This window comes from Vicugna pacos, chromosome 11 (genome assembly GCF_048564905.1).
Source record: "Vicugna pacos chromosome 11, VicPac4, whole genome shotgun sequence".
NCBI lineage: Eukaryota > Metazoa > Chordata > Mammalia > Artiodactyla > Camelidae > Vicugna > Vicugna pacos.
The window spans coordinates 3,692,094-3,712,149 of NC_132997.1; the positions used below are offsets into that span (position 1 = coordinate 3,692,094).

Consider the following 20,056-nt stretch of genomic DNA (forward strand, 5'->3'; position numbering starts at 1 on the left):
CTATTTGATGTAAAGGACAACTGCATAAAACAATACTTATGAAACTGTGTAGATGAGCTTATAAATGCATAAAGGTGCAATTTGTATGACAGTGACAGCATGAGGAGGGGGAGGGAAAAGACTGATACCAAAGCAAAGTTTTTGTGTACTGTTGAAATTAAGTTGGTATTCATGTGAACTAGATTGCTTTAAAACAAGATGTTAATTATAATCTCCAGGGCAATGGAAGAGAAGGAGGAGGAGGAAGAGTAGGAAGAGGAGAAGAAAAAGATAAAATAAACAAATTAAAATGGCACACTTGAAAATGCTTACTTTGTACAAAAATGTGTAGTAATTGAGGAATGGGAAAAAAAGACATATAGAAAGTAGACAGCAGTTGTAACTTCAATCTGATAAGAAATTACATTGATGTAAATGAATTAAACATTCTAATCAAAATACTAAAGGCAGAAATAAATGGAATAGACAATAGATGAACAACAGAGAATAATCAACAAAAGGAATAGTTGGTTCTTTGAAAAGATCAATAAAATTGACAAATTTTATCTAGTACTAAAAGAAAAGAAGATTCAAATTACTAAAATGAGAAATGAAAGGAAGGATGTCACTACTGCCCTTACAAAGATAACAAGGAATATAAGGGAATACCATGGATAATTATATAGCCAATAAATGAGATAATGTAAATGAAATGGATAAATTCCTAGAAGGACATAAATGACTGAAGCTAATTCAAGGAGAAATAGAAAACTCAAATAATCCTACAGTAAGTAGTGACTGAAATAGCAATCCAAAACATTCACACAAAGAAATGCTAGGCCCGTATGGCTTTGCTGGTGAATTCCATCAACTACTTAAAGAAAAAACAAAAACAAAAACAAACAAAAAATGCTTCACAAATTCGTCTGAAAATAAAGAGGTGGGCACACTTCCCAATTCATTCAATGAGACTAGTATCACACTGATACGAAAACCAGACAAAGGCATCACAAGAAAACTAAAGACTATCTCTTATGAATATAAATGCAAAAATCCTCAACAGAATAGAAGCAAATCCAAAACAGTAACATATAAAATAGACCACCATTAAGTGGGATGTATCCAGGTATGCAAAGGCAGTACAACATACAAAAGTCTATTCATTTAATACACCATATTAATAGAATAATGGATAAAAACTAGGAATAGAAGAGAACTTCCTCAACCTGACAGAGAACATCTATGAAAAACCTGAAGCAAAGATCATACATAATGCAGAAGCACTGAATTATTCCCTCCCAAAATCAACATTGTACTAGAAGTTCTAGTCAAACCAATCAAAGAAAATAAAGCCTCTAGATTAGAAAGAAAGAAATAAAACTGTTTTGATTCCAGATGACATGATATTATATATTGAAATCACAAGGAATCCACAAAGGAAAAATAGAAAAGAAAAAAAATCCTCTTAGAATTAATAACCCAGTCTGACAAAAATTTTAAGACACAAATGAATATATAAAAAGTAATTACATTTCTATTCAACAGCAGTGAATAATCTAAAAATAAAATGAAGGAAACCTTTTCATTTACTATAGCATCAAAAAGAATAAAATAATTAGTAATATTAAGAAAAATATGTGGAATACTGAGAAAAATATCTGAAACTTGTATATTGAAAACTAAAATACTAGTGATAGAAGTTAAAAATGACCTAAAATAAATGGAAAGCTCTTCCATGTTCATGGATCAGAAGTCTTATTATTTTTAGGATGGCCATTGTCCTCAAAATGACCTATACATTCAATGCAGCTCTGGCTTTTTGGCAGAAATGAACAAGCTGATCCTAAAACTAATATGGAAATGCAAGATACCCAAAATAGTCAAAACAATCTTGAAAAAGAACAAAGTTTTGAAATTTCCAAATTCAAAACTCACTAACAAAACTGTGATCCATACAGTGTGGTACTTGCAGAAAGGACAGAAAAATAGATTGAGAGAAAAGAACTAAGAGACCATAAACAAAGGCTTACACCCAGCCATTTAATTTTTGACAAAGGTGCCATGACAATCCAATGGGGAAAAATAATCTTTACAAAAATGATGTTGGGACACCTGTACATACACCTGGAAAGAAAGAAAACTGAACTTTTATCTTAACACCATTTATGGAAATTAACTCAAAATAAATCACAGACCTGAAACTATAAAACATATAGAAAATGAACAATGAGAAAATCTTCAGGACTTTGGATTATAAATACTTGTAATATATGACACCAAAAGCACAAACAACAAAAGAAAAAAAATCAAGTAAACTGGACTTCAGTAAAATTAAAAACTTCTGTGCTTCAAAGGACTTCATCAAGAAAGTAAGAAGACAATCCACAGGATGGATGAAAATATTTCCAAAATTTTCCCTGATAAGGGACTTTTATCCAGAATAGACAAAGAAGACTTAAAACATGACAATACAAAGACAAATATAATTAAAATGGGCAAAGAATTTAAATAGATGTTTCTCCAAAGAAGACATACGAATGGGAACTAAGCACATAAAAAGATGTTCAACATCAGTAGGCATTAGGGAAACAGAAATCAAAATCACAATGACATACCACTTCATACCAACTAGGATGACAAATATATATGATATATAAATATGAATCTATAAACCCAGTAATAAAAAGTGTAGATGAGGATGTGGAGAAACTGGACTCCTCATACATTACTTCTGGAAATATACAATGCTTCAGTCACTTTAAAAGCTATATTAGCAATTCCTCAAAATGTTAAAAGTAGAATACATCCCAGCAATTCCATTTTTTGATATATCCTGAAGAGAAGTGGAAATATGTGTTCACACAAAAACTTGTCCATGAGCATTTACAGCAGAATTATTCATCATCAACTGATGGATGGATAAGCAATGTGGTGTATTTATAACTATGGCATATTATTTGAATACAAAAAGGAATTTGGATATTGATATATGCTACACGATGGATGAGCCTTGACAATGTCACACTACATGAAAGACATTAATCAAAAAAGGCAGCATACTGTATGGTTCTACTTATATGAAATGCCTAGAACAGGCAAACCCTTAGAGGCAGAAAGTAGAGTGGTGGCTGTTGAGGGCTAAGGGAAAGGAAGGTTAGGGACTGACTTACTAAAGGGTACTGGTTCCTTTTGGGGGTGATGGCTACACAACCCTGAAATGTACATAAAACCCTAATGCACACTTTCAAAGGCTGCATTTTATGGTATGTGAATTATATCTCCATAAACCTGTTATTCTTGAAGCTTAGCCCACCTATGGAGCAACTTACACAGCACTGACTGTGGCATCCGGACGGGGAGTGACCCACCTGTCCACCGCGAAGGAGAGCAGCACCTGACCCAGTGTTGGAGGGGTGCAATCTTCTTGCCAATGGACACTGTGAGCAGCACAGACCAGGGGGCCAACAGAGCAAGCTGAGTTCATGAAACAGGGCGAGCGAAGACACAAAGACCTCTCAATAAAACCATTAAGAGCGTTCAGTCTCTAGGAGAACACATCTTTGTTTTTAAAATCTTTTTATACCTGTTTTATTTTCTATGAGCTTTTTAATCTTTACTTTTTAAACAGTTCTATATGTTTACAATTCTCATTTCATTTTTAATTCTCTTGGATTTGATCTGTTATTGATTATTCACAGGATTTAAATACTGTGTTTTGATTTCTTTCTTCTTTTTGTTAAGGTTTTAAAAAGACATCTCAACTCGATTCCTATTCTTCTTCAACTTGCTCTTCTATTATTGATTATACACTGTCTTCAAACCTTCTTTTCCTCCATTCTTTTAAAATTCTATTTCTCTCTCTCATTTTTAAGTTTTATTCCAGCATAGGCCTTAGATAGATAAAAAAATAAACCCCTTTAAGGGCCACAATAGATAACTGATACTCCTTAAGCCACAGTGCCAGAGAGATATGAGCAGTTGAAGAAGCAGAGGAAGTATTCCCAATTAAAAGAGAAAGAGAAATCCCCTGAAAGGACCATCAATGAAATAGATATTAATGGCCTATTAGATCAAGATTTCTAAAAAGAAGTGATTGAATTACTGAAGGAATTAAAAGAGATAGTGTTTAGAGACATAAAATATGTCAAAAACAAAATAGTAGCTATAAAGAAGAGCCAAGTAGAATTGGTAAACTCATTGGCTGAAATGAGATCTGACCTAAAGGCAGTACAACGCAAGCTAGATAATGCAGAGGAACGAATAAGTGACCTAGAAGACAGGACAACAGAAAGCACACAATCAGAACAGTTGAGAGAAAAAAATAAAAAACAATAAAAACAATATAAGGAATCTATTTGATAATATAAAGCATGCCAATCTATGCATCATAAGAGTTCCAGAAGGGGAAGAAAGAACAAAGGGGATGGAGAAGGTATTTAAAGAAATTCTAACTGAAAAATTCCCAAACATAAAGAAAGAATCAGACACCCAAGTACAGGAGGCTCAGAGGTTCCCAAACAGGAAGAGCCTAAAGAGACTCACACCAAGACATAACAAAATCAAGATGGCCAGACTGAAGGATAAAGAAATGATCCTAAAGGCAGCAAGAGAAAAACAAAGAGTGAGTTACAAGAGATGGCTCTCAGCTGATTTCTCTACAGAAACACTACAGACCAGAAGGGAGTGGAAATATATATTCAAATTCCTGAATGAAAAAACAGATGCAGCCTAGGATACTTTCTGCAGCAAGGCTATCCTTTAGAACAGAGGGAGAGGTAATGAATTTCACAGAGAAGAAAAACTGAAAGACTTTAGCAACACTAAACCCATGCTAAAGGAAATATTGTAAGGTACACTCTAAATAAAAAAGAAGCAGGATGATACAGAAATGAGAGCTTATAACTGGAAAGGTGATAACTACCATGAATTACAAATAGAATAAACATGAAATTGTAAAAGAAGACATCTAAATCATTGAGTGGGAGAGGGAAGCAATTAAATATAGAGTATTTTTTCTTTCTTCTATTTTCTTAAATTTTTTGTTCTCGGTAGGATGGGTTTGAGATTGCATTACTATCTGTTTAGTACACACAGTTACAGTAATTGGTTAACAGACTTACAAAAAAGTATAACCACAAGCCAAAAACTTACAAGTGAGTAACAAAAACTAAATACAATCCAAGATAACACAAAGGAAAATTACCATACCACAAAAGGAAGAAGAAAGGAACAAAGAAGAAATATGAAATCAACTGCAAATATAAGTTCAAATAGCAATAAACACTCATTTATCATTAATTACTCTAAATGATAATGGACTAAATGCTCCAGTCAAAAGACAGAGTGGCAGACTGGATAATAAAGCAAGAAACTTCAATAAACTGCATACAAGAGACACACTTTAGGGAGAAGGACACATATAGATTGAGAGTGAATGGACGGAAAAGGATATTCCATGCAAATGGAAACTCCAAAAAAGCAGGTGTAGCAGTTCTGATTTCAGACAAAATAGACTTTAAAACAAGGGCCATAAAGAAAGATAAATAAAGGCATTTTATAATGATTAAAGGAGCAATACAAGATGAGGATATTACAATCATTAATATATATGCATCCAACATGAGCACCTAAGTACATAAAACAACTACTAACAGAGATAAACGGGGATATTGATGGGAATACAATCATTGTCAGAAGTTTTAACACCACATTAACATCACTAGACAGATCTTCCACACAAAAAATAAATACGGCAACAGAGAAATTAAATGATACAATAGAAAAATTAGATTTAGTGGATATTTTCAGAGCATTACAACCCCCCAAAATAGGATATATATTCTTTTCAAGTGTGCGTGGAACATTTTCTAGGATTCATCATGTACTTGGTCACAAAAGAAGCCTCAAAAAGTTTAAGAAGATAGAAATTATCTCAAGCATCCTTACTGACCACAATGCCATTGAAACTAGAAATCAAATTCAGAAAAACAAAGCATGAAAAAAGGAAAGCATAGAGATTATACAACATGCTATTAAAAAAAATGGGTCAATGATGAAATCAAAGATGAAAGTAAGGAATACCTTGAGACAAATGAAAATGAAAAAATCCACAAAAAACTTATGGGACAAAGCAAAAGCAGTGCTAAGAGGAAAGTTTAGAGTGATACAGGCCTTCCTCAAAAAAGAAGAACAATATCAAAAAAAACAATCTAACCCACCAGTTAAAAGAACTAGAAACTGAAGAGTAAAAACACCCAAAAGTCAGCAGAAGGAAGCAAATAATTAAGATCTGGGAGGAAATAAATAAAATAGAGATTAAAAGAAATAGAGAAAATAATCAATCAAACCAAAAGCAATTTTTTGAAAGAGTAAATAAAATCGAGAACCTCTGGCCAAACTCACAAAGAAGAAAAAAGAGAGAGCACAAATTTGCAAAATAAGAAAGGAAAATGGAGAAATTACAACAAATAACATAGAAATATAGAATATCATATGAGAATATCATGAAAAACTACATAAAAAAAGGGATAACCTAGAGGAGATGGACAAGTTTCTGGAAACACACAGTCCACTAAAACTGAATCAAGAAGAAACTGACCACTTGAACAAACCGATCACTAGGAATGAAATCGAATTAACAATAAAAAAAAATCCCTACAAATAAAATCCAGAACTGGACAGCTTCACCAGGGAATTGTACCACACATAAAAAGAAGTACTCATACCAGTCCTTCTCAAACTCTTCCAGAAGATTGAAAAGAAGGAATATTCCCAAACTCATTCTATGAAGCCACAAACACCCTGATACCAAAACCAGGCAAAGACACCACCAAAAAAGAGAATTACAGACCAATATCACTGATGAACACAGATGCAAAAGAGTCCTTACCAAAATACTAGCAAATAGAATTCTACAGCACATAAAAAAGATTATACAACATGCTCAAATTGGGTTCATCTCAGGGACACAAAGGTGGTTCAACATATGCAAATCAATCAATGTAATACTTCACATCAACAAGAGAAAGTACTAAAACCACATGATCATCTCAATAGATGCATAAAAGCTTTTGATAAAATTCAACACCCATTTATGATAAAAATTCTCACCAAAGTGGGTATTGAGGGAACATAACTCAACATCATGAAAGCTATATAAGACAAACCTACAGCCAGCATAGCACTAAACGGTGAAAACCTCAAAAGCTTCTCACTAAATTCTGGGACAAGACAAGGATGCCACTATCACCACTCCTATTCAACATAGTCTTGGAAGTCCTGACCATAGCAATCAGGCAAGTAAGAGAAGTAAAAGGGGTCTAAATTGGAAAAGAAGAGGTAAAAGTGTCACTACATGCAGATGACACGACACTATATATAGAAAACCCTAAAAGGTCCACACCAAAACTACTAGAGCTGATCGAAGTATTTAGCAAGGTAGCAGGTTACAAGATTAATGTTCAAAAATCAGTTGCATTTCTTTACACTAATGATGAATCAACAGAAAAAGGAAGTAAAGAAATAAAACACTTTAGAATAGCACCCAAAGTAATAAAATTTCTAGGAATAAATCTAACCACAGAGGTGAGAGAATTATACACAGAAAACTATAAACCATTGGTGAAGGTAATTGAAGAAGACTTTAAAAAATGGAAAGGTATCCCATGCTCTTGGATTGCAAGAATCAATATTGTTAAAATGGTCACACTGCCCAGGGCAATATACAGATTTAATGCAATCCCTGTAAAATTACCCAAGACATATTTCATAGAACTAGAACAAATCACAATAAAATTTATATGGAACCATCAAAGACATAGAAATTCCAGGGTATTACTGAAGAAAAAAAAGAAAGAGCCTGGAGGAATAACGCTCCCAGACTTCAGACAATACTATAGAGTTACAGTCATCAAGACAGCATGCTATTGGTACAAAAACATACATATAGACCAATGGAACAGAATAGAGAGCCCAGAAATGAACCCACAAACTTTTGGTCAACTAATCTTCGACAAAGGAGGCAAGAATATACAATGGAATAAAGACAGTCTCTTCAGCAAGATAAACATAAGACAAGATACAGTAAACCTCCTAGAAGAAAATACAGGCAAAATATCTGACATACATCTCAGAAATGTTCCCTTAGGGCAGTCTACCCAAGCAATAGAAATAAAAGCAAGAATAAACAAATGGGACCTAAAGAAACTTACAAGCTTCTGCACAGCAAAGGACACCATAAGTAAAAAAAAAAGACAACCTACAGAATGGGAGAATATTTTTGCAAATGAAACTGACAAACTTGATCTCCAGAATATATAAGCAGCTCAAATGACTTAATAAGAAACAACCAAATAACCTAAACCAAAAATGGGCAGAAGACCTAAACAAGCAATTCTCCAAGGAAGACATACAAATGATCAATGGGCACATGAAAAAATGCTCAGTGTCACTAATTATCAGAGAAATGCAAATCAAAACTACAATGAGGTATCACCTCAAACCAGTCATAATGGCCATCATTCAAAAATCCACAAATCACAAATGCTAGAGAGGCTGTGGAGAAAGGGGAACCTCCTACACTTCTGGTGGGAATGCAGTTTGGTGCAGCCACTGTGGAAACAGTATTGAGTTCCCTCAAATGTCTAGGAATAGACTTGCCATATGACCCAGGAATCCTGCTCCTGGGCATGTATCCTGAAGGAACCCTACTTCAGGATGACACCTGCATCCCAATATTCATAGCAGCACTATTTACAGTAGCCAAGACATGGATACAGCCTAAATGTCCATCAGCGGATGACTGGCTAAAGAAGTGGTATATTTATACAATGGAATACTACTCGGCCATAAAAACTGACAATATAGGGCCATTTGCAGCAACATGGATGCTCCTGGAGAATGTCATTCTAAGTTAAGTAAGCACGGTAACAAGGAATAAAGACAAGTTACCCACATGTACAGCTATTTTGATTAAAATATCCACACAGAAAGCAAGTCACCCCCACGACTGCTGCCAGGAGGAGCATCTGAGTGTAATAGCCCAGCCAAGCAAAGTAGATTCCGAACTTCTCTCCTTAGAATTTCCTGCAGAAAGACAGAAGGAAGTTTCAGAAGACACAAATAATCACTCTGTAGCTTCATCCTCATGTTAATTTATTTTTTCTTTTTTGGGGGGCATAATTAGGTTTATTTATTTGTTTTTAAATGGAGGCATTGGGGATTGAACCCAGGACCTCATGCATGCTAGACATGCACTCTACCACTGAGCTATACGTCCCTCCATCATATTAATTTCTGATTCTAAATCAAGGGGGCCTTAAGTTTAAACCTCCGACTCAATTCACTCTTAAAACATATGCGTTTTCATAGCAGCCCCCAAATTCTACCGTGAAATAAGAAGTGTTTTATGTATCATAGAAATACAGATCACTGGCTCACCTGCTGAAGAGAGATAAATGAGAACAGAGCAAAGGAGGGGACGAGGCTGACTCCAGAGCAGATGCAGGGGATCATCACCACTCACTGGACAGTCTGGCACATTCAACAAATCCCCCCCAAAATCATTCTTAACAGGCTTGACACAAGTGGACATCAACAACTGGCTCAGTCATCTGCTCCTGCCTTATCTCGGGAAAGTCCCTGGAGCAAATGCATCGTAAACCACAGATAATAAGGAAATGGCTGATAATGATAACAACTGGGAGTGCAATGTCTGTCTGACAAAATATTTATAAAACTCATTGTGGGAATGGGAGAGGGCAGGAGGGATGTGACTGAGGAAGGCACTGCCCTGTATTCTTTGTATCTAGCACGTCTTTTGTTCCTAGGTTTTAAAACCTCTTCTCAGTTAATCTGGAGTAGATGGAACAGGCCAGGGAGGCAAGATTAGAAGAAAGGAGGCAGGGCATGAAGTGGTGCCAGGCTGATCCTAAAAGGGAGACCGACACAGACAGGCAGACACAGAGAGTTTAGGGATGAGGTGGAACAATGAGACGGCGGCTCAGGTGTTTCTTGCTTTTGCTGATAATTCCCTCAACTGGCTCACTGCTGACTCGGCAGTGCTGGGTAAAACCTGTGGATTTCCTCAGCTCTGAGTTCTCTCTGAGGCTTCCGGCTCAGTCTGGAGCTGAGATGAGTTCCGTGGGCTTAGCCTAAGGGGGACTCAGCTCTGAGAATAGCCTGGAATCCTGGAAAACTTCACGCAGGAATCCCTTGGGCTGGACCAGCACTCACAGGGCTGCTGTGAGACCAGCTCCATCATCAGAGACATGGGCGTGGACCATTCCATGGGGAAAAGGGCTGAGCCCGATGCCAAATCAGATAGGAGCGACAAAGTGTGTTCATTCTCATGTGACTGGGCTTTGTGGCCTGGATCACGGGTGGCAGGCTCAGGATGGTGTCTGGCAGAGAAAACCCTGGCAATGGGTTTGAGATGTCTTGGACTCTTTCTTGTTAAGCTTTTTGTAATACATTCTTATCAACTATCCATCCTGAAAATGCCAAATTCAAAACTGAAAGAATGTTAGAATTTGCCTGCTCTAACTGCCCAATGGTAAACACACCCTGCTACAGTTACAGAGCTGGTCAGGCAGCCTCTGCCTGGATATTTACAGTGACGGGGAGTTCATTACTTCCAAAGGTTACAAGTCGGCAGGAAGGTCAGACAGAATTTTTGAACCTTAAACAGTTGTCTGCCTCCTAGTCCTTGCTGAAAGGCAAAGAATAATGAGGATCCCTTCAAATGTAGTTTTGCTGATTGTTATCTCTCTCTGTCAAAAGCACCCCAATTCTTAACATAAATTTTTCAAAATTCAGCTTTGATTTCTTTTTAGCAAAGTAATGCCATACATTTAATAAAGAGTCAAACAGTTCTCGAACACCGATTGTAAAAAGGAGCAGTTCCCAACAACTGCCCCATTTCCTGGCCAGAAAAAACCACGTTCAGCTCCTACTGCTGACTCTTGGAATACTTACTCCCTTTCTCTGACTAATATCCTTGTAACACAGCCTACTGACTTTTTCAGCTTTATGTATCACCTATTTAACTTTCTATTTTGGAAAATGAGGATTCAGATCTCTTTCAAACCCCATCTCATCTACATACCCAAATCTTTTTTCTTCCAACCTTTTCATACAATTACATTATAATTTTCATCAGTTCAGTATCCTTGCTTTACATTATTATTACTCTGTACAGACTATTCAAAGCTGTAGCAATTTGTGCTAGTCTTACCTTTTCTTCCCTACTTTGTTTTCCTGGAGTTAATAATTGTCTTGGTGGTTCATAGCTTAGATTTCTGTGCACTTAACAATTCAACCTCAGACCTTCTCTTAATGAACAACTTTCACAATACTTTCCAATACATTGTCTACAAATTTCATCTCCTTGAATAAATCTCTTCAGATCTCCTTCCACATGGATTAACGACATGCTAGTCTTGTCACAGAGCTCAAGGGGCCACTAGTGGGAAGTAACAAGGGAATACATGGACCAGGAGCAGGGAAAAGATCAACATAATTGCCTTAGCAATGCATACTTAAAATAGTGGGAAAATTGTTTTCTTTACAAACACAAACACACACACAAACCCCAAAAGCCCATAAAGAATGATTAAAGAGCGGTCAAACCCATTGCCCTGCCTTCAAATTCTGTATAACATAAAACAAAAATAACAGAAGGAAGATATCATATAAATATGAATCTCAAGGGGGATTGGGTACACTCAGTGGCAGAGTGTGTGCTCAGCATGCATAAGGTCCTAGATTCAATCTTCAGTACCTCCATTAGAAAAAAAAATTAAAAAGAAAAAAAATTATCAATTTTAAATATTTACATATTAACAAATATCCTCCTTTAAAACTGTGTTCTAAAGGATAACCCGGGTTAAGGAGAAAGTGCCTCTTCGTGACTGATCCTGCTGATAATTGAGGGAGGAAATTAGAGTATGACCACATGAAATAAAATTCCTTATGAAATAATGATCCTGGGTGACAATCATTTTTGGCTGCTGTCATCACAAAAAAGAGAGTCAACTGTAATATTATGTACCTTATGACAGGAGTACAAAACTTCACATAACAAATATTTTTGCATAAAGCTGAACCTCAATCAGACCAAGCTTTTAGGGGAGGATTAAATCACTTAGCTAAAGCCAATACATAGGATGGAGAAACAAGTCTAACACCATAGGGGAGAATGAAATCAGCCAAACAGGAAACAGAGAAACCCCTCAGCAATTTCAAGGAAAATGAGAAACAGGAAAATTATAGATTAGAACGCACTTGAGAGATATGCTAGCTGCAATGCCTGAAGCTTGTCTGGATCTTGATTTCAACCCCAAAACTACTTAAAAGTGTATTCTTGTGACAAGCAGGGAATTATTTTGTAACCCTAAAAAAAAGGAATATTCCAATTTTATTTGAAAGAGACCTTGTCATTTCACTAATGAAAGGTTAAGCTATGTAGGATTGTCTTCAAAATGACCCCGTAGTGGGGAAAGGGAGGAGATGGAGATGAAAGATGCAACAACAGTGACTCTGAGTTTATAATTCTGGAGCTGGGTGACTGATACAGGCAGGCTGGCTGTACTGTTCTCTCTATTTCTGTACATGTTTGAATCTTTCCATAAAATGTGAAACAACAAATAGACTTCAGTGTTTTTAAACCCTCACTATGAAGGTTAAGAGGTTTGCCCAAGTAGGTGGGCAACTGCATGGGGCACTGAGAAAAGAAAGAACAGACACCTGGCTCCAGACCGACCTGGGGCTACCTTGACCCTCCTCTTCTCCTAACCATCCACAGCCAGCCCATAACTGAATCCTGTCAGCCCCACTCCCCAAACGCATTCCTCATTGGCTCCCACCATCTCTCATCTGGCCCAATCCAAGAGCCTCCTACCTGGCATCCCTGCTTCCTGGGTCCCTGCCATACATTCTCCACATTATCTTTGCAAAATGTGAGTGAGAGAAAATTACTTTAGTGCTTAAGCTATCATGACTGCTTCTCAGTGCGCTTAGAGTCTACACTCCTTTCCGCGCTCCTGATGCCCTTCTAAACCTCGCGTCTCATCACTCTCACCAGCGCTGGCTCCAGTATCTCCTCAAACCTGCTGAGCACATTTGTGCCTCAGGGCCAATGGACAAGCTGCCTCTATTCCATGGGTGACTTTTCCCAGATCTTCAAATTCCAGCCGCCTTATCGCCATCTCAGCTCACATGTAACCTACTCAAAGATAGCTTTCTTAACTCACTTCCCCCCAAGTCTCCCATCTCAACACTGTGTTATTTCTTCATTTCAATCTGACATTGTTTCCTTATTTGCCCGATTATTTTTGTTTTCTCGGTTGTCCTTGGCCTCCATCCCCCCAGCAGCCTTGCCCAAACAGCATAAGCTCCCGGGGAGCAGCCGGCACTGGTGCTCTGAGAAGACACATGCTGAGAGCGACATTACAATCACGTGGTGTAGTGAAACGGTGTCGAACAGCAGATACAGAAAAGCAGTGAGAATTTCTCTCTTATTTTATAATTTAAATGAAATATAACATTTACTCCTATTTAATGAAGAATTTGGTAGGTCTTTTTTCCCAGTTCCTAGGCAGCAACCGCTAAAGCCTCGAAATTTCCCAAGATAGGAGTGTCTTTGCTATTCATGGTGGAACCTTGGATGGCTTGTGTTCATGAGATGACTCAGGATGGGGAGTGGCCAGCCAGAGACACCAACCATGTGATTAGAAGAGTGGGGCTTTAAGCTTTGTGACAAGTGAGTGGCCACCAGGAGAGGAAGGGGCTCAAAGTTTAGGACTAAGGAAAGGTTTGACTTACAGTTAGGGTTTGGGTTAGCCATGTAGGTAATGACCCAATAAATCATGGCTTTGAAATAAAGCCTGCAGTAAAAACTTGGGGCAACGAAGCTCAGAGCTCCTGTGAGCTTCCTGGTTGTTAACACTCTTGGAGGACTGTCACACTCACATGCCATGAGGACAACCCTGAGCCCTTCCCACTGGAGTGCTCTCCACAACAGCTCACCTGATGAGACCTAAGGGCTGCTGCTTGTCTGTGCTTCGAGGAGGAGCCCATTCCCTGTACAGAAGGCCCTGATCGCTGGGGCAGCTGACGTCCTCTGACGGAGGCTGAAGTGGCACTGGGAATCAGAAGCAAACAGGTGAGTGTCACTGTCACAAAATGCTCACATGTTCTGTTGATAAAATTTGGTTCTAACACTTCGTGGTCATTTGTAAATAAGGGGCCCTCACTTGCCAGGAGGGATGGCGGTACCATATAATTTTTCATAATTCTCACCCAGGATTAATATTAACCCCTTGAGGGTCATTTGCAAACGTGATTGGAAAGGAACGCTTGGATGTCACAGTCCTGGGACCACCGTGGGTACCTGGTGAGAGTCTTGCAGATGCTTAATGTACTACAACCGGGCTAGTCTTCCACAGCAAAAATCTAGGCCACCCAAGTGCCCAAACTGCTGCAGTGGAGGGACACCTGATGGTCCAGCCCCCTCTTTGGGCACCCAGAGGAACCTGGACTCTGGCAGGTTAGGAGCAGGGTCAATTCTAAAACCCAGGCATTTTTGTCCCCACAATTCAGTAGTTATTCGGTGACAGCACATGGAATATAAACAACAAAGTAACTTCACATGATGTTATATATTTAGCTTACTCAAGAAACAAAGTTTAAATCCAGTCATTCTCCTTCCCACCTGACCTACTTTCCTTTCTCTTGTACTAGCACCAGATTATTACCCACCCAGCCTTAACATGGGTCCTGACTCCACTTACCTCCCTCCCAAACACCACATGAGATGATTCCTCAGCCTGGATGTGGGACCAGCAATTACAAGAAGCTTTAGTGGAAAAGAACTGGTTATGCACAGATGCCAACTAAACACTGTAGAATCCTGGTGTCCCGCATTAGTAATCATGACAGCTGTTTGCAAGTGTCCCCAAAGTTCATTTAAGACTCTCACTGCTAATTATGCTGGAACATAAATATGAAACATGTGGACTGCTGGGCTGGACTGCTAAGCTGGGTCTCTAATCCAGGAAGCTCAGTGTCTGCTCCCTGCACCCAGCTCCCTGTTCTGTTCATGCATGTGCATCAAGAAGCTGTTTAGTGTCCATTTTAATATCTTAAACAGTGCATTTCAATATTATCTTCATCCATATATACGTGTACCACACAGTAGTAATGATCAATCTTAGTATTTGCTTTCTTTGGTCTTAGAGAGTCAGATAAACAGATAGCAAAGATAACAAAGTCATAGAGGGCTATAATATAGTATTTCCTTTATTTCAATGACAGGATTTATTTAAAGAGCTTAGATATAACATCCTTGCATTTATGGCATCATTAAGCGTCTGAAGCTGTTACATTATAAAAACTTCATTTCTAGCGAGATGTTATCAGTTAGAGAAGCGCTCCTAAATTTGAGGGGTTGCTGTCATCTCAGACGGAGTCCCTAAAAAATGTCAGCAATCTGCAGTATTGCCATCATGACAAGAACCCAGACAGATGAAATTTGGAAAGCCTTGTGGCTTTCTAGTGCACAGACAGAAAATGGTATTTCAGAGGGAAAAGCCTGAATTACAGAAAGTGATAAATGAAATGGTCTAACATGCATTTCCCTTTCAAAGAACTAATACGTCTTTGGTCGATAATAACATCTGTCAGAAATTATGAAAAGAGCTGACAGATGCATAGTACTTAATATAAGCCAGGGCTGTTGTATCACTGACACAGATTCATTAATCCCCATAGCATCTCTACGAGGTTGGTACTACAATTATCCCCATTTTATTGGTGAGGAACTTGATAGACACAGAGGGTAAATGACATTTACAAGGTCGACAGCGGGAAACCAACACAGGTGTTCCAGCTTGAGTCTACGCTCTTGGCCACTTCTCTTTTTTTTTTTTTGGTGGTGGGGAGATAATAAGGTAATTCTGGTGGGGGGTGGGGAGGTAATTAGGGTTATATGTCTATTTTAGAGGACGTGATGGGGGCTGAACCCAGGACCTTATGCTTGCTAAGCATGCGCCCCATCACTTGAGCTGTGCCCTCCCCTCTAGAGTCTATGCTCTTAGGTTCTAATCCTCACTGTCCCACATGGTAACTGTGGGGGAAGTACAGTTCATTCATTCGCTCGTTAAACTCAGCCTTCCCGGTGCCTGAGATTCAGCAGTGAACAAGACAACATGCTTCCTGCCTTAAATGAGCTTGTCGCCTCCTGATATATTATCTTCATTTTACCCAGGAAGAAACAAGGTCAAGAAGATTAGCCTTTTCCTCTTAACACCGGAGGATACATGAGGTGCTTTATTTCAATTCTGCCATTTGACTTACACCATGGGGAGGGAAAGCTGCCTTGCAAATCCTGGAGCTCACAAACCTGTTAATCCTGAATTTTTTTTAACACTGTCTCTTACTTGATACTTGATCTGAGAAAGGATGAAGCAAACCTAAAAATGTTCTAAGAGAGCTTGTGGTTTATACAAGGTAACTAACCAGCCACTGTTTACTATCCTAACAGGAATCTGTAGGCATATTTCTTTTCTTTCTCTTTTTTCCTTTTTATGGGCAGCTTTTAAAAACCAAATCAAACCAACCAAACCAAATCACTGATAATTCAACAGCAGGTTCTAAATCACCCCCAAGACAGCAGCTAAACTCGGTTTAGACTTACAATGCGGTTTCTGGTGGTTGGATTGGAGAATGTATCTCTATGCTGAATATAAAAGTCATTGACGGAGCTCTTCTCAAATAGGGCAAAGAAAAGCTCTTGTTCCGGTTGTTGATACTTTCATCCATTTGGAGGACTTTCATAAAACATCTGAAGTTATCAAAGGCTGAGGACCGGGTTTTCAGATCATTGGGCTTCAGAGGCAATATTATGTGCAGTATCTCAGCTTATGTACAGAACACCTCCCACAGGGGATGTACTTTTGCAAATACAAGCTTGTCATCCAAAACCTATATTGGGAGAATGAAAACACAAACCGGGAAAGTATTTTCACATTTTTAGTACACAGATTTTTCTTACGTTGCTGGTAGTTAAAGCACTTGTGCAAACACACACATATGTCACACTGGTAAAAGTGAAGATATAATAAAAATAGATTTGCAATCCATCATACATTTTTGCCTTAAAGATAATTTCTTTGTTGAAATTACTGAAAAGTTATTTAAAATCCTTACAGTTCCTTCATAAAATAACCAATGTTTTAGATGAAGAAAAGCAAACTTGTTAATTTTTAGTCCAAATTAGTAACTAAAAATAGAAACACCAAAATATTCTTTGCAGTGGTATTGTAATGACAATTTTTTAAATTTCTGAAACCTAGAACTATTTACATATCTGTTCAATATAGTGTTAAACAGCAATTAAAAGGGATTTAAAAGATTTATATTTATTGATATGGAATATATAATAAAAGGAGAAAGAAAAAAATGTGAAATAATAATTTTCCTTTTTGGATGGGAAAAATATCTACATTTGAACAAAAAAAAGTTTAGAAGGATTTTATGATTCTTTATGTATAATTAAGGTACAGATGATTTTTAATTCCACTGTTCTTTCATTTTCAATTTTGGGGGGTAACTTTTTATAATAAAAAAATCTTTAAAAAGTTTCTTGCACAAATACATTAATAGATATATTTATGACTATATTCTCTGGCTATTAAAAAAGATCTCCTAACTGTAGATCTGAAACATACATTCCATAATGCAGATTCTGAGTGACTCGCCTCCCAGCCCACAGCGAAGGCACGGCTAGTGTGACATGTTTCAAATACCATTCCAAGGAACATGCAGGCTCCCAGCCAATGGCTGCAAGGGGACTGACACTGATCCGGTTGCTCCCAGCTGCAGACCATCACAGATGAGTTTAGATCCACAGGCTCATATTTTCTCTGTCAAAAGAAATCAGAAAATGTTAGGCTTTTACTTTCACCAGGGAAAAGAAGTTTTTTTTTATGCAAAAAAATAACAACAAACCAATTTGAACCTGATGAAAAGACATTTACTCAAAACAGCACAGTAGCAATGAAGGTGCTCTGGCAGACAGGGACTTGTTGGATTCCTGTGAGTGCTGGACTCCTCACATGGAATTCCCTTGGCACTCCAGAAGGCCTGTGGTTTTCCTCATGGGTTTGTGGCCATAAGTGGCGCACAAAAGTCTCTGGCTTTGCCACAATTTCAAAGCCTTTTTGGCTTATGAAAGGTTTTGTCCTCAAATGGAGTTTTCTTGAGTCCAGTCACTGATGTCATTTACCAGAGTTACAGTCCAGATCTGATATTCTAGACTCTTAAAATCTTGCAGACATTCAAATGGTTCAGGTTTGGATGTGTATTCACCTCTGCAGGCCTGGACCAAGTCTGATAAAGACACCCGGACAAGTTCAGCAAAATAAAAAGAAATTTTCCTCTCTGCAAGACTGAAATGTCTGTGAAGATATAAAAACATCTGCACCTACAAAAATAGGGAACCAACTCATCAATAACATATCTATCCATAATGCATGGACATTCAAAATAAATACTGTATTTACTCCTATTAAATTCTATCTGGTTTTTGCCAAACTGTGTCCTAAACTGAAAGGAAAGTATGTAAATGTAGAGAATTTTTTACCTTTTAAAAGAAAAAGGAACCCTCCTACTCGGTTGGTGGGAATGTAAATTGGTGCAGCCTCTATGGAGGACAGAAAAGAGGTTCCATAAAAAAATGAAAATAGACTTCCGTGTGATCCAGCAATCCCATTCATGGGTATATGTTTGGAGAAAAATTTAATTCAAAAAGACACATGCACCCCAATGTTCACAGCAGCACTATTTAAAATAGCCAAGACACTGAAACAACCCAAATGTTCACTGACAGATGACTGGATAAAGAAGTTGTGGTATATTATATATATATATATATGTATATATACATGTATACATATATATACACACACATATATACCATGAACACACACACAAATGGAATACTGTTCAGCCATTAAAAAATAAAATAATGCCATATTCAATAACATGGATGGACCTACAGGGTATTATGCTAAGTGAAATAAGTCAGAGAAAGATAAACAAATATTCTATATATTAACTTATATGTATATCTAAAAAATAAAACAAATTAATGACTATAATAAAACAGAAATAGTCTCACAGGTACACAGAACAGACTGGTGGTTACCAATGGGGAGAAGGAGAAGAGGGGAGGCAGGAAGGCGTTAGGGGATTGAGAGGTAAAAAGTACTACATATAAAATGGATAGGTTACAGGGCTGTATCATACAGCACAGGGAAATATAGCCATTATTTTATGGTGACTTTAAATGGAATATAATCTACGAAAATGTTGAGCCTCTATTTTGTACACCTGAAACTAATATGATGTAAATCAACTACTCAATTACAAAATTTTTAATCAAAGTTTCCTTTTCATATTATTTGCAATAAGTTAGAAACCAGCACTGTCAATAGAAACATAGTGCAAGTCACAATTTTCCAGTAATTCCATTTAGAAAATAAAAAGGAACAAGTGAAATTAATTCCAGTCATAATTACTTTTATCCCAAAATATCCAATACACTATCATTTCAAAAGTGTGATTGACACTTTTAAAACTTATTAAGAATATTTTACATTATTTTTGTTGTACGAAGTCTTGAAAATCTATTATATATTTTCCACTTATAGAACATCTCAATTCACAATAGCCACATGTGGCTCGTGGCTACCATACTAGACAGACCAGATTACACAATTCACACTTCTGATAAATTAACTGCTCTTTCGTATTTAAAAAACTTGCAGAAAAGGGTTTAGATATGCCCTCTATCAAACAAAGCAACCTTGACGGGTGGGTATTATCTTCATTATAAAGTGAAAAATAAAGGTAAGAGAGCCATGCTTACATGTATGTTAATGTAACAATACCTTCTTAATTCATTCAGGACTTTACAATCTTTCTTCATATGCCAAGGATTCACTGTCACTGCGCAATGTTTTTCACTATTACCATCTTCGTGATTGAGAGGCGTCTGATGACCCTGCTTTGTGCATCT

At 37.4% G+C, this 20,056-nt stretch overlaps 1 long non-coding RNA gene across 1 annotated transcript in view; it reads right to left on the reverse strand.

Annotated features, from left to right (window-relative positions):
* LOC140699125 (uncharacterized) overlaps positions 1–16,896 on the reverse strand; it is a 28,581-nt gene extending 11,685 nt beyond the window's left edge. Inside the window, exons 1-3 of the long non-coding RNA XR_012077127.1 lie at positions 16,673–16,896; positions 14,005–14,119; positions 8,933–9,063 (exon numbers count right to left, since the gene is read on the reverse strand). This is a non-coding gene — a long non-coding RNA (uncharacterized lncRNA). The remainder of the gene's footprint in view (positions 1–8,932; positions 9,064–14,004; positions 14,120–16,672) is intronic.
* Positions 16,897–20,056: the final 3,160 nt, after the last annotated feature.